The sequence below is a fragment of the Erpetoichthys calabaricus genome, chromosome 3 (genome assembly GCF_900747795.2).
Source record: "Erpetoichthys calabaricus chromosome 3, fErpCal1.3, whole genome shotgun sequence".
Taxonomy (NCBI): domain Eukaryota; kingdom Metazoa; phylum Chordata; class Cladistia; order Polypteriformes; family Polypteridae; genus Erpetoichthys; species Erpetoichthys calabaricus.
In genome coordinates, this window is record NC_041396.2 from 235,438,282 (window position 1) to 235,454,160 (window position 15,879).

At 38.3% G+C, this 15,879-nt stretch overlaps 1 protein-coding gene and 1 long non-coding RNA gene across 2 annotated transcripts in view; one reads left to right on the forward strand and one right to left on the reverse strand.

Moving 5' to 3' along the window:
* Positions 1-15,879, reverse strand: part of stx7l (syntaxin 7-like) — a 197,400-nt gene that overhangs the window by 156,038 nt on the left and 25,483 nt on the right. The gene's annotated exons all lie outside the window — the stretch shown is intronic.
* Positions 13,625-15,198, forward strand: LOC127526972 (uncharacterized). The gene is made up of 3 exons (XR_007934338.1): positions 13,625-13,766; positions 14,464-14,574; positions 14,923-15,198. It is a non-coding gene; the product is annotated as an uncharacterized LOC127526972 (long non-coding RNA).

Here is a 15,879-nt window from a genome sequence, read left to right on the forward strand (position 1 = left end):
TCTCCAAAAAGCAATACGCTGAAAGAAAGAAAAAAATCCTTACTTGTTGTGATAAGATTCACTAATACAATAATCTTTGAAGATATCAATTAATTCACTTCAACATACTTTTGTTGACTAAGGACAACATTGCCTTAAACCTGTGTTTTCTCATAACATATTCCTCTTAAAAAACATAAGTAAAAACTGCAGATTATCTCTTCAGTTACACAAGAAGAAACAAAGACTAAAAATATAGGCTCATGTTTAAATCAGATTCACTTGCTTGGTGCTACCTAACTCTTCTAAGATTGCCTGTTCCTTAAATATTGTTAAGTAGCCAAATCTAACACAAAAAAGAGAAGGGTTCACAGCTCATCAAGTAAATTTTTAGAGAAAATTTTGTGACATTCTAAGCACAAGAAAAAAAAAACAGTTCATATGCATCATGCACAGGTACACAGCAAATTTGTTTTAATGGCCACTTACAACCATGGTACACAGTGATAAATGCAAGTATTTCTAATGCCATTTTTCATATGCCAACTTTGAAACCGACACTCTCTTCTTCCAAATTTGCTTTTCTGAAGATGGCTTCACCGTAAAGGCTGAGCAAGTAAAGTGACAAGATGCATCCTTGCCTGACACCACGTTTTACAGGAAACCAATTAGTGTTGCTAAATTCAATTCTCATTGCAGCTTCTTGGTTTTCGTAGAGGCTCTTTATCAGTAGAGTTATATGATTTGGTATTCCCATTTGCGCTAGAATTTTCAATAATTTTTTGTGATTCACACAATCCAAAGCTTTGCAATAGTTGATGAAGCAAAAATTTACAGGCTTTTGATATTCTTTGCTGTCCTATAATATCTATCTAGAGAGAGATGAGAACATGCACTGCCACACAATAAACCACATGGATTGGGACCCGAGTGCAGCAGGTGACAACTCAGCACCACACTGGACCACTGTGAGATTTTTTACAGTGGCTAGAGTGCCAATCATGCCACCACCTCCCAAGTTTTGCCTGTATGTTGGAAGACTTACTTGAAGGGCTAGATGCAGATTAATGTCATACCCAGGACAAAGTAATTGCAGGTTAAGGGTCTTGCTCAAAGGCCCAACGGAATAGAGTCACTTCTGGCATTTACGGGATTTGAACTTGTAGCCTTCCAATTTCTGTTGCAAATCCCTAGCCTCAGAGCCACCACTATCCATCTAACAGTGGCAATAATGTCTCTTGTTCCAAAACCTTTTCTGAAACCACCCTGAACTTCAAGTTTGTCTTGCTGAACATATGATGGTAGCCTTTGTTGTTATTATTTTCAGCAATATTTTACTGGTATGTGAAATTAATGCCATCATTTTTTAGCTGTTACCATCCTTGGCATTGCCTTTCTTCGGTATAGGTATGAACAGTGATCTTTTCCAGTCACGTTTTTCCCTTTCAAATCAGTTGGCACAGTTGAGTGAGGGCTATGATAACCCCTTCTGAGTCTTTGAATAATTCTATTGGAATACCGTCAATTCCAGATGTCTTGTTGTTCGGTAAAGCTTTAATTGCTGCTATGATTTCATCTTTTGGTTCTTCTTAGGCGTCAGTTTCCAGTTCAGTTTTCCCAGTATTATTCACATTGCCTTTTTTGTATAAATTTTGCATATATTCTTTCTATCTCTTTTTATTGCTTTCTGGATCGTTCAATATCACTCCAAGTTACTTTGTGCTATTTATACATCTCTGATGATATCAATGTAGAGGGAAGAAAGAAGAAAGATTTGCTAGTTTCATTCATAAATAAATTAATTACATCCTTTTAATGTTTAAAAGTCTCCTCAGCAGTCCTCTGATGTGATAACTGGAATCTGTGATTTAGAATATTCACTGACTACAGTGTCAGTAGAAATCTTAATGAAGACACATGGAGGACTAGAAATGAGTTCTAAAACAAAATAAAACCTAATATATAAAAGAGAATCTAAAGAAATAAACAAATGTTGGCAGAGCCGATTAGCGTATTGTAATGTTTTTTTCTTTCACTTCACTTTTGCTTAACTTAATTTTCTTCTTCAGTAGTTTTTTTCTTTATGCCACGCTTTCGTCACTTTCATGTAGAAACCTGTCCAAGGAGCTTGTTTCTTCCTCCCCTTTAGCATGTTTCTGAAATGAGTTAGGAAAGTGTCATTAAATAGCGTCGCTGCACGACCAGTTGCAACTTTTTCAGGGTGTTTCTTTTCAATAAAGTCTTAAACTTTTTCCTACATTGCCAACACTTCCTTTATCTCACTTGAAGAGATAACCTCCTCCACCTCTGGGTCTTCTACAATACCAATCTCCTGCAGAACCTCCATATGTTGCTTAATCTGTAGTTCCGTAAACTCCTCCATTGTCAGTTCCTCGGAATGTGCAGCGACAAGCTCTTTGATGGCTCATATTTCGAATTTTGGCTCGTAACTCAAGGCAAAATATCGACCTAGTGACAGCTCGTATCTCAAAAAATGTGTATGTTGGGGCACTCGTATCTCAAGCTACCACTGTACAGCAATCACACATCCTACAAAATTTCATAGTAGACTGAAACAGGTATTCATCATCATATATTATCATCATATATTATAAAGACCCTTCTTGGATCGAGGCCTTGCCGTGGCAGAAAGACTTGCATGGTCTAGTGATCCTCGGAGCTATGCTGTCAGGAGCTACATGCTCCTGGTAGGGCTTCCCAAGGCAAACAGGACTGAGGTGAAGATCCAGACTAACTCGATCCTGAGACCCCATATGGTTTTAAACCAAGGATCGGTGTTTCCCTTGCCCAGGCAAGGGTACCCGGGGCCCCACCATGGAGCCAGGCTCGGGGGAGGGGCTTGCTGGCGAGCGCCTGGTGGCTGGACCTTCGACCACGGAGCCCAGCCGGGCTCAGCCTGAAGGAGCAAAGTGGTTCCGCTCTCTTGTGGGCCCACCACTTGCAAGAGAGGCCATAGGGGTCGGGTGCAATGCAATATGGGTGGTGGCCTAAGGCGGGAACTCTGGCATTCCAACCCTCGGTTGCCGAAACTGACTCTTGGGACATGGAATGTTACCACTCTGGCGGAGAAAGAGCCCGAACTGGTGCGTGAGGTTGAGAGGTACCGGCTAGATATAGTCGGGATTACCTCTACGCATGGTCTGGGCTCTGGAACCATTCCTCATGAAAGAGGCTGGACTTTGTTCCACTCTGGAGTTGCTGTGGGTGAAAGGCGGTGGGCAGGGGTGGGCTTGCTTATGGTCCCCCGGCTCGAGGCCCGTACGTTGGGGTTCTTCCCTTGGACAAGAGGGTTGCTTCCCTGCGCCTTCAAGTTGGGGGAAGGACTCTGACTGTTGTTTGCGCTTATACGCCGAATGACAGTTCGGAGTACCCGGCCTTCTTGGAGTTCCTGGAAGAAGCACTGCAAGGTGCAGCTCCTGGGGACTCTATTGTTCTGCTGGGAGACTTCAACGCTCACGTCGGCAACGACAGTGAAACCTGGAAAGGTGTGATTGGGAGGAACGGCCTCCCTGATCTAAACTTGAGTGGTGTTCAGTTGTTGGACTTCTGTGCTGGCCATGGATTGTCCATAATGAACACCATGTTCGAGCATAAGGGTGTCCATAAGTGCACTTGGCGCCAGGATACCCGAGGTCGCAGCTCAATGATCAACATTTTGTATTATTATTATTATTAATCGTGTCATCGGATCTGTGACCTTATGTCTTGGACACTCGGGTGAAGAAGGGACTGAGCTGTCAAATGATCACCACCTGGTGGTAAGTTGGATCAGATGGCAGGAGAGGCTGCCGGACAGATCAGGCAGACACAAACATATAATGAGGGTCTGCTGGGAACATCTGGCGGAGGAACCGGTCACAAAGATCTTTAACTGCCACCTCCGGCAGAACTTCAACCTTATTCCGAGGGAGGCAAAGGACATTGAGTCTGAATGGGCCATGTTCCGAGCCTCCATTGTCAAAGCAGCAGAACGGAGCTTTGGCTGCAAGGTTGTCGGTGCCTCTCGTGGCGGCAATCTACAAACCCGGTGGTGGACACCTAAGGTTTATGAGGTCGTCAAGTTGAAGAAAGAGTCCTAACCGGGTCTGGTTGACCAGTGGGACTCCAGACGCAGCTGAGGGGTACTGGTGGGCCAAGTGTGTGGCGGCATCGGCTGTTGCTGAGACAAAAACTCGGGCATGGGAGGAGTTTGGGGAAGCCATGGAAAACGACTTTAGGTTGGCACCGAGAAGGTTCTGGCAAACCGTCAGGCGCCTCAGGAGGGGAATTCGGTGCTACACCAACACTGTGTACAGTGGAGATGGGGCCCTGCTGACTTCAACTACAGAAATTATTGACTAGTGGAAGGAATACTTTGAGGATCTTCTCAATCCCACCAGCATGTCTTCCTTAGAGGAAGCAGAGCTGGAGGACTTCAGGGGGGGCCATCCATATCAGGGGCCGAGTTCGCCAAGGTAGTTAAAAAGCTCAGAGATGACGAGGCCCCTGGGGTGGACGAGGGGATGTTGAGGGGCTGTACTGGTTGACATGTCTCTGCAACATCACATAGACATCGGGGGCAGTGCCTCTGGATTGGAAAACCGGGGTGGTGGTCCCCCTTTTTAAGAAGGGTGACTGGAGGATGTGCTCCAACTATAGGGGGATCACACTCCTCAGCCTCCCCGATAAGGTCTATTCAGGGGTGCTGGAGGAGAGAGTTCGGTCGATGGTCGAATCTCGGATTCAAAAGGAACAATGCAGATTCCATCCCGGCCGTGGAACACTGGACCAGCTCTACATCCTGGCCAGGATCCTGGGGGGGGCATGGGAGTTTGCCCAACCAGTCCACATGTGTTTTGTGGATTTGGAGAAGGCATTCGACCATGTCCCTCGAAGCATCCTCTGGGGTGTGCTCTGAGAGTAAGGGGTACAAGGCTTGTTGTTACGAGCCATTCAGTCCCTGTACAGGAGGAGCAGGAGCTTGGTCCGCATTGCCAGGATTAAGTCGGACACGTTTCCTGTTGAGGTTGGACTCCGCCAAGGCTGCCCTTAGTCACCGATTTTGTTCATAAGTTTTATGGACAGAATTTCTAGGCGCAGCCAAGGAGCGGAGGGGGGATGGTTCGGTGACCTCAGAATCTCGCCTCTGCTATTTGCAGATGACGTGGTTCTGTTGGCTTCATCGGACAGTGACCTCCAACTCTTACTGGAGCGTGTGAAGCGGCAGGGATGAGAGTCAGCACCTCTAAATCCGAGGCTATGGTTCTCAGCCGGAAATGGGGGTGGAATGCTCTCTCCGGGTTGGGAACACATTACTGCCTCAAGTGGAAGAGTTCAAGTATCTCGGGGTCTTGTTCACAAGTAAGGGAAGAATGGAGAGGGATTGGTGCAGCAGCCGCTGTAATGCAGGCTCTGCAACGGTCCGTCGTGGTGAAGAGAGAGCTGAGCCAAAAGGCAAGGCTGTCGATTTACCAGTCGATCTACGTTCCTACTCTCACCTATGGCCACGAGCTTTGGGTAGTGACCGAAAGAGCAAGATCATGGATACAAGCGGCCGAAATGAGTTTTCTCCACAGGGTGGCTGGACTTTCCCTTAGAGATAGGGTAAGGAGTTCAGTTATCCGGGAGAGACTCGGAGTAGAGTCGCTGCTCCTCCGCATTGAGAACTGATACACAGGCATACAAAATATTTGGAGTTCTCACTAACCTTCATAATTCCTTGTTTTACTGTTCTACATAATATACAGCAGGGAAACATGTTTTAAGGAATAATACCTTCCTGCCACCAATTGTTATGAAGAATTCAACTATCCATCCTCCATGATGTTTTGAACCACTTTGTGGAACACAAACCATGTGTGTGAGTTTAAGCACTTTAGCATGCATGCTTGAAAAAAAAGATAAACAAACCACTTCAGCAACAGGTCTAATTAGTGTAAAATAATAGGCCTTCATGTCTATATTCAAACAGCTAACAAACACTGAGCACCTCTGCTTATGACAGGCAGATAATTCTAATGTCTCTGCCTTTAATTGTAATTCAATGGTAAATAAAACCTTAACTGTCTTATTTAAAAGCAACATGCCATGTTTGCAATACAGGATAGCTCCCAGAACTCTCTGATCCTTTTTACGCACAGAAAATTATTGCAGTGCCTTTAGTTTAAATTTAAATCTTCTGTCACAAGACCTTGTCGCACAGACAAAAATTGTAGCTATTGCCATGTGGGATTAGCTGTGAAATCAGGATGAAGTATCAGGTTGTTATAAATGCAAAAGCAAGGTCCTATTATGTTAATTGGTTTGAAATTGCTTTGTTTTACTATGTGATTAAGCTAATCTGTACTATTGTGTGCATAACTAATGCAATTTCCATCCATCCATTTTCCAACCTGCTGAATCCGAACACAGGGTCACGGGGGTCTGCTGGAGCCAATCCCAGCCAACACAGGGCACAAGGCAGGGAACCAATCCTGGGCAGGGTGCCAACCCACCGCAGCTAATGCAATTAAAAAATTTTTATTTATTTTTTTCTTGTAAACATCTTTCAATGCTCTTAGCATGTTCTCAGTTACTAGTGCAATGCAAAAATATATTAAATTAAATTAAGTTGTCAAAAGCCCAATATAAGGTTCATGTTCATGAAAGCTAAACTGAGGTGAGTTTCAGTCTCTGGGATGTTAGTTCCTCAGAGTATAACAGGCAAAAAAAAAATAGTCACTCATAATTACAATCATTCAATTTATATAGAGGGAGCCTGCTGCTACATAAAGGGCATTTAGCAAATGAACAAGCAGTCTAGCTTCTGGTGATTTGCTTCACAATACAATAACAAGAAGCAAAGCAATACATGTGTGCTGTTTCAAAAAACACAACCTACTCAAAACAATATGAGACGGTTGCAGTTAATGTAATTATTTACATTGCCTTTATGGCTGGAATATCTTTAGCAACATTTGGAAACCTGGTGGTGATCATTTGCATCACTCATTTCAAGCAGCTGCACACACCAACAAATGTGCTCACACTTTCAATGGCTTTTGTGGACTTTATAATTGGAATATTCATCATGCCTGTTAATCTGATTCAAACAATGGATAAATGCTGGGACTTTGGAGATGCTTTCAACTGGACAGTGTTACTTTGTTATACAATTCTAACTAGCACTTCTATCGCACATCTGATTTTTCTTGCTGTTGACAGATACTACGCTGTTTGTAACCCACTGCTTTATTCCTCAACAATAACAACAGAAAAAGCCTGGGTATTTGTATTAATCAGTTGGATTTCTTCAGTTTGTTTTAGTGCCATAATGAATTATGTTTCAAACGCTTATCTATATAACATGGAAAATTCTTGTTCAGATTTCTGTTTATTTGTTATTAATCTCATACTTACCATTGTGGATATGGTATTTGCATTTGTGCTCCCATTTTCTCTTATGCTGGTTCTCTATTGTAAAATCTTTATTGTTGCTGTTCGTCATGCAAGAACATTAAGGAATGTGGCAAATCAAGGTAATGCAATGCAATCGGACAACAAGGGATATACAGAGAGGCAGAATAAAGCTACAATCACAATAGGTATTGTAACTGGAACATTTTTTTCATTTATTAGTCAGTTTTTTATATTCCACTTTTTAGCAACATTCATGAACATATCTGTTTTTATTTTGGATGTAATTGAATACTTAGTTTTGTTCAATTTTGCCTTAAATCCACTTATTTATGGTCTGTATTACCCTTGGTTCAGGAAAGGATTTAAATGTATTATAACATGCAGAATATTCAAACCTGACTCTTCCTTAACAAATCTGTTTTCATAAAATACTTAAATCACTTGTTTTCTTTCCTCATTTGTGTGTGATGTTTATGTTTTGATGGTAATGACAAAAGCCGAACAAAATAAATGTGATGTGAAGAGATCAAGATTGCTTCCTAGTCCTATGTATATTACACTGTTGAATTGTTAATACTGTGTTGCAAACTCTGTTAATGAAAACTTGAGATATGGGGTGACAAAGACATTAAACCCATATTACTAAAAGGATTGACAGCATGTAGAAATGGAAAAGTAGCCACTATACATGTGGTTAAACAACACATGGTCACAGAGTCAGAAAAAAGAAGTTACTAATCACACAGTGATGAGTTAGTTTGAGACACATCTTATAAAGAGAAAACAAATTTTAAAATGTTAGGCTAAAATCTTCTTAGCCATCTTAAATGTAAATATCAGCAATATCTACGGGTATACTGCAAAACATTTTTTCTTAACAAGTAAAAATTTCTTATTTTAAGGTAATATATCTAATATTTTGCCCCAAGAGATTAAATATGTCATGTTGCAATGATACTTGCTAGATTATTTTGCTCAATTCAAGATAACTGGTTTTAAGATATCTGACTTAGATATAAAAGTGTAATTCCAACGCAATTTCAACTTAAAAAAAGCACAACTGTGAGAGAAAAGCCTCTTATCAACTACAGCGATGAGCATAGCAGGACATGTATTCTTATTTCAAGAACCAAAACTTTATAGGTTTGTCTTGTTTTAAGAAATGAGTAAGACACAACCCCGAGACTTAAATTAAACTCTTTTTATTCCAGAAAGGTTTTAGAATACAACCTTGTTTTTGTTAACAACTACGACATTTCAGATTAACACTTGCCTAATTCAGTGGCCTTTCTCTGTAACTAGTATGATTTAACAGCTGGATTCCCTGCAAAGTGTAATACTTTATTATATTCAAATGGTAATATTTTTCTTCAAATCAAAATGGTTTCCACATTTTAAAATAAATGACCCTTGTATAAAAAATGTGTCTGGTGGTTTGATTGAAGAGTATTTTCACTGTGTCAAATAAATGGCTTAATCCAAACAGTGTTGCTGGAATTTAACATAAAAAAAAAGTTCAATAATTTAGGAATCTTTAAAAGTTTTATATAGTTCAATGATATCCCCATGGTAGTACTTCACAAGAATATACATTTAGTTTTCAGTCATATAGTCTCACTGGAATTAAAATTAACCAGATTTATAGCCTCAACAAAACGGGTGGATTTATCCAGGTTAGGGATTTTAATTTCAAATGACAAAACATCTCTATCAAAGACACAGCATCATGAACTTGAAACTCCAAACAATATAATGTGTAGTGTTGATATGGTTCAAAAGTCGTTTTAAACTCAAAGCCACAACCGAGCAGCAAATAAAACAACGCCAAATCATCTTTGGTGTTTAAACAACAAAAAGCACGAGTGCTAAGCGAATGTAGTTGTTATGTGATGTAATATACAGGATCGTTCCATTATTTTAGGAAAAAAAATTATTTACGTCAATGACATTGATGAGTATATGAAAAGCTAACAGTATAATTGCATTGTTTTTGTTTGTTTTTTTTTTTTTTTTACAAATACGGTTATTTTTTTTCTCCAAATATAATATCCAGTGCTCTTTTTGACCCCTTCTTTGTCATTTAATGGAACATACCTTTCTTTGAGCATGCGTAAACGTGTTCCCTGTGAAGCGTCCTTAGCTTTCCCGCGCATCAGATGTTACATTTTGAAACATTCTCACCGTACACCGTAAGCTTATTAACAACGTTACATAGTTAGCTAAAATACTGCTTTGCTCTTCGCAGCTGATAAGTAACATATTTACGCATATAAACCAATGGATTCACTTGAAGTCACACTGGAAATATTAAAAGGTAAGTTTCTAATTGACATTTACTGTTGCTGTAGTGCATTCTGTTTTTATGAATCCACAAGAATTCACCTGTCCACGTTGATACCTATAATCATTACGACACAAAACAAAAGTAGTGGGGCAAGCTAGTTTCGTGTAACCATTACGTACAATTTTAAAAATAAATGCAGGTGTTTTGGTTATAAATATTTATTTTTTCATTTCCGGTTTTCACCTTTGCAATTTATCCAGCAAACACTGGCCTGAATTAAAACTTACACTGCACGCAGTTCTTGCATTCGAACATATTGGTATGTTACCGACCTCAGGCCTAGGAGAACCTGGGCCAGGTACAAGCCACTGTTGCTACAGGGTGTAGCCACAGCAATATGGTGTAAAACATAAAAGAAACAGACAGCAGTCCCAAGTCTCAGACCATACTTCTCTGTTCTCTTCTACCTTTATTCTCCTTTTCCCAGAAATATATATATGCTTCAATTTCTGCATAGATGAACATGGTAATCAGTGAAAACAATGGTGCAAACCAATTTACTCTGTATAACAAATAGTGTAAACACATTTACTTTGAGTACTTGATTAGAAACCAATGTCCCCAGAACTCGTTAATTTTCCAAGGAAGCAGACAGTTCTGTATCTACACATTGTGTGTAGATAAGATACTAAATCAAAGCAGTCTGACTATTCAAAACAGGTGACTCTTTAGCAAGACAGGTAAATATTTGTGTCCTGTAGATAGCCATCAGCAATAACCTGTAGCAGAATTTTCCAGAAATTCTGCCTTTTCTTTAAAACACTGGTTTATAGCCCATTACACCCATTACAGGTACATTTAGCGCTTCTCTTGCCATTTAGGCATTAATGAGTGGTTTGAGGCTGCACAGCAACACCGGACTCTTTCTATCGAGCGCCATGATTGTTAGATTTCATATATACAGAGAGTTATTATGAAATAAATGTTAGTTGAATGTCGTTGATTTATTTGTTACAGTGATTTATTTAAAAAGTTGTTAAAGACGTTCTGATACAGACTTCTGCTTGCTTAAATAAATTGAAATGTATCTTTTAAAAATGTGCCAAGTTCTAACTGCGTTGCACGCGCCTCATGTTATTACCGGTAGTAAAAGCGAACACAACCCAAGTCGCTTCTATTTGAGATCCCTTTAAAGAAAAACATAAAAATTTAGAGGCCAGTATTTTAAAATTATTATCAATTTTGAGGTATCAACAATTGTAAGTTCATTGCTCGAATATAAAAAGATTACTGCACTTGAAACTGCAATGGGAGCACCTATCCCCCTTAACTTCGTTATCAATACCATACATGAGCGTGTCATTATATATATATATATATATATATATATATATTCTAGAGTCAGCCCTGAGTGAGACAGTGCTCATTAATGGCACAGGTGAAGGCCCCAGTCTGAGTGAAATGTTAACGCCCTGCTAATTTTATACACTCGCAAATTAAGTTAGTAAGTCGCATGTATCGTGTCCTTGATCAGGCAACATGGTAAATACACCTCTGTAGGATATCTCTACTTGCCTAAAACCTCAGTATAATATACTTGTTCAGAAAGGAAACAAAATGTAAAACATTTATAAAAAGGTATCATGATTTGAACTTGTACCATCTTTCAAGAAACTCTTAAACTTATAAAAAATTTGGAAATTTAGCACTTAAAGCCTAAAACCTGAGTTGGAAATGACTGCCGGTAATTGTGCAGATGACGTCCAAATATGAATAAATTTCTGGTCTTCTCTGTTGCTTTCAAGTTGCAAATGTTACAGAAGATCTTCATGGGACTCTTTCATGTGAAGATCTGAACATTTCCTTCAAAGAAAACCTAATGGCCAGCAGTACATCAAGAGGTCAGCATTATTTATTTACTTATTTTTTTTTAAGAAATATTGTTGAGCAATCAATGTAGTTATTATCACTTTTGCGGTGTTCTTTTTGTTGAGATTAAAGGCTCCTGTAGCAACTTTTATGTCAAAAGTGTCCATGTCCTGATGATATTTGAGATCAAGCAGGGGAGAAATATACAGTAAATGATAATAGGGAAAAGGAGGACGTTTATGATATGAAAGTGATGACAACATAAATATATATTTATAGATGTGGAAATTTGAAGAGTAGAAACTTGGGCTTGGTCCTTCTCAATTAAAATTTTCCATAATTCAATAAAAGCAGTTTGAAATGTCACCTGAGCACAGGACCGCTCATGCATCCATCAAGGCTGTTTCCCCAACATGTTCACCTCACCATATGAATCTTTGTGTAAACACATATTTAGGTATGTTTGTCATTTATACAAAGTCTATATTAATTTACAAATGTTTTGATAAACTTTATCATGGCGCCAGAGAATGATGGTGTGTTACATGTTAATTAGCACACAGAAGTAAGAATTTCACAGTTCTCATGTAGCACTTATTTAGTTCAATACAACATATTGTGAAAATACTCCATATCAATAGATATCTGAACGCCTATCGTTTCTGTGTTTTATCAGGAAGTAAAGATGATGACTACTATCTTGTTTTTAGTTACCTAAAAATTTTAACAATGAAAATATAAGTGGTCACATATTTGAGCAATGCTGTTTTTGATTACTAATTTCATTTACGTTAAATAAAAGTAAATATTTCCATTTATGACAGGCTTCATCAAATTTCATAATTCATAAACAGTTTATTGATAACTGGTGACTATTTTCAATGTCCTTTTCCTGTATTTTTTTTTTTAACAGGAGCTGCAGTTTTCTGTGCAGCAAGATAACTTACAAGACAGCTGCACATCTCCCTCCTCTTCTGAATGCAATACTCTAAAAAATGCCAGCTTTTCACCTACCCATCAATCCAGTGAGCAAGGATGTTCCAGAAAACTTTGAAGAGAAGCCAGCCCCTCTAAAATCATTCAACTACCAAGCCCTGAATACATACTTCATAGTGACAGTGAGTTGGAGCAGGTCAGAAAACACTGCAGCAAATGGGGAAAGAGGAGCATTGTAATCTTTCAAAGGATCTGTGCTGTAGATTAATTAGAAATACAGTGACCAACATCGTGCCCATACTGAGGACAACAACAAAGGAAGACAAATATACCTCCAAACATCAGGTTTCTTCAATGGCAAAACGTATAGTCAAGTATTATCCAAAGCTATGTGCAGCTGAAGATCAAAATTCATGGGTGAGTGTAAGTACAGTAACTAGTTTTATAGGGGTTTTAGACTGAGCAGTCAGACCTTGTATTCACTTGCATACTTTTTAAAAGAGTGTAATCTCATTACAGGAACCTGTGTTTAAACAACTCCTGAAAAGGCTACAGAATATCTGCACACCTCAGAAGCGACAGGACTGTATGCCTCAAATAAATAAAGAGATGTCTCAGCATCACCACTGACAAGCCTGATGCTGCTGAAGTCGAGAATTCAGGCGAGGCCAATTCCACTGCATCTACGGGGAATTCTATTGCTTCAGCGACGTTTGTTATTGTGTCACCTTTTAGTCGTACCCAAGAAGTTACAGCAGAGAAAGAATGTGAACCATCTGGTAAGTGCACAATAGAGATGGTCATATCCCATCTTAGTTCAGACTGTTTAGAAAACACAGCTGATTGGATTATTCATTTATATGTTTTTGCAGCTGTTAACACAATAGTTGACAGCCACTAAATACAAGCCAGGCACTACAAAACACTACAGGACCTTTACAAGAAACCAAAGCCAAATAAATTTGTAGTTACATAGCTCCTTGATCATGAATTTAATGCACAGAGGTCATTTATAGATTCTATGGGAGGCTTACCCATGCTTTAAAGAACTGGATCATGTAAGTGCATAAAACAGACATTTGACTGAAATATTTTTGAAAATGGTTTCTTAAAACAAAATATGTGCTGACTTAGAGTGTGCTTATTTTATAGGTAATGGATCAAATGCGTTGTAGTTAAGATTATTCCAACTAAGAGTACATCACAGAAGTTAAGAGCAGATGGACCAGTTTTTATGGAAAAGCACAGCTGTATGGAGTAATGAAGAAGATCCTGAAGCCTCCACATATGCACGATGATGGTAACATTTGTCATGCATATTTTATTCAAACTCATTTTATAGTTAGTTATGCACTTTACTCAGTGTTGCAGCATGATAGGCCTAAATAAAAGTCAAATTGAAGTTGTTTAAAGTTATGATATTTTGCAGTTGATGCTCAATGGGTTGTACTTTTTTATGCCATTTTTTCCATAAAGACCAAGTCTATATTATAGTAAGCCAAACTTTGAGAAATTTTCATGCAAAATATTATTACTGCTGTCTTTGCCAGTAACTATTGATTTGTGAATTCCAGGTTCCCTTTTCTTCATTGTATTAGAAAGTTGTACTGTGTTTATTCTGAAATAATTTTTTCCCTTTAATTATGTTTTTAAAAAGCCATTTATTATCATTGTAAATAGTTTTGTCTAGCATTTTTTTAAGACACAACAGAATAATAAACTGACTGACACTATCCTTTATTAGGTATAATTAATTAAGGAATATTTTAAAGAATACTTAAAACTTTAAATATGATCTATGTAAGGTTCATTTCAATTGTTCGTTCATGTTCTAGCATATTAGTAGGTAAAAATAATACCAGACATCATATCATTTTTGTTATAAATCATTCTTAATTTAAAGCTTGCTGTATGTTGTAGTTTTCATTAAAAGGAGAATGTTCGAATTATTAGAACATAATGCGAAAGATATTTAATAAGATTTTTTTTTTCATTAGTGAAAAATGCCATCGCCATGTTTAGAGCTCTGCAATCCATGTTTCCTTCACTTTCTCTACCCCCAAAAAAGCTGGGAAACAAAACATGAGGCATTAGTTCATGGCCTTAAGGTAAAACTTTGCATTTTTAAATTGTTTAAAGGAAAAATAAAGACAGTTGCTTCAATTCTATCCATCTGTGACTGGCAGCAATTTTCAGGGTTGTTTTTAATGTTAGCTACAGGAACGACATTATACATTAAATGGTTTGATTAAAAGGGCTCAACAGAATATAACAATCTTCAATTTTTAGTGATTTCTTTGCTATTTCAATTACAAGCTGTGTATAACTGCTTCTGTTAAAATTACCACATTAATTCAGTATTATAAATAAGTAAATGTATAATAAATCTGTATAGGACTACAGAGGATAAAATAAATTCAGCCTATTTTCTTTGTTGGTTTTCGTTTGTCTTGAAGACCTCCGAGAATCCTGATGCCTTTCTACAGCAAAGACTGACCACTGACTAGCGCTGCCCTTATTGTGGACCAAGATAACTTCATGCTAGCTATTGGAAGTGACCATTTGACAACTTTCCCTCAAGAAATGTTGCAGGAAGGTATCATGTACCTTATGGCATACTATTATGCACTACATCTAACATATCCTAAGTGCATTGCCGCTGTCCTCTCTGCAATTCAAACTGAAACATTACAGGACACAATTTGAAGGGAAAATGCAAATATGCTAGAAGGAAAATTTGTGTGAGCCAAATGTAGAAAAGGAAATGCATGTCTATGATGTACTGCATATAATTACCATTACCATATTTGAAAATCAATTAGATAAATTGTAGATAATTTGATATTTTGTGGATTGTAACATGTTAGGTTGTATTTTCTTTGTCTTGTTTTTTGCCAAAGTTACCACTGTTAAAATTTTGTTTATGTAATTAAGTTTGTTATGCATTTCTGACTGTGACAAGATGAGACAGTCCTGAACTACAATGTACAACAATGATATGGATATGACGTTTGTGTTATATACAAGGTAATCTTCCTGTGCCAACTAATTTTCATGTGCTTATGTTTTTCTCTGTTTCTGTATTGTAAACACAGCAGTAGTGCTGTTGGATACTGATGTAATACTTAAATAAAGAGCAATGCTAATGATTATGTTTTTATTGTAAGTTATTTTATCTATTCAGGAAGCCAACATATACAGTATCAGGAAATTAGGACAGGTTAGAAGGCTCACAACATGAAAAGAAAGATTAGCAGCCTAATCTCCAAATTAGTACAGACTGAGTCTTACAATACACCACTTGGAATGTCCAAGAAGATAAAAGTAAGCCCCCCATGTGGTTGGACATACAATTTACAGATGAAGGCAACGGAGAGGCAGTGAGTAAAAAATGTGTTTATAGTGTAAGGGAC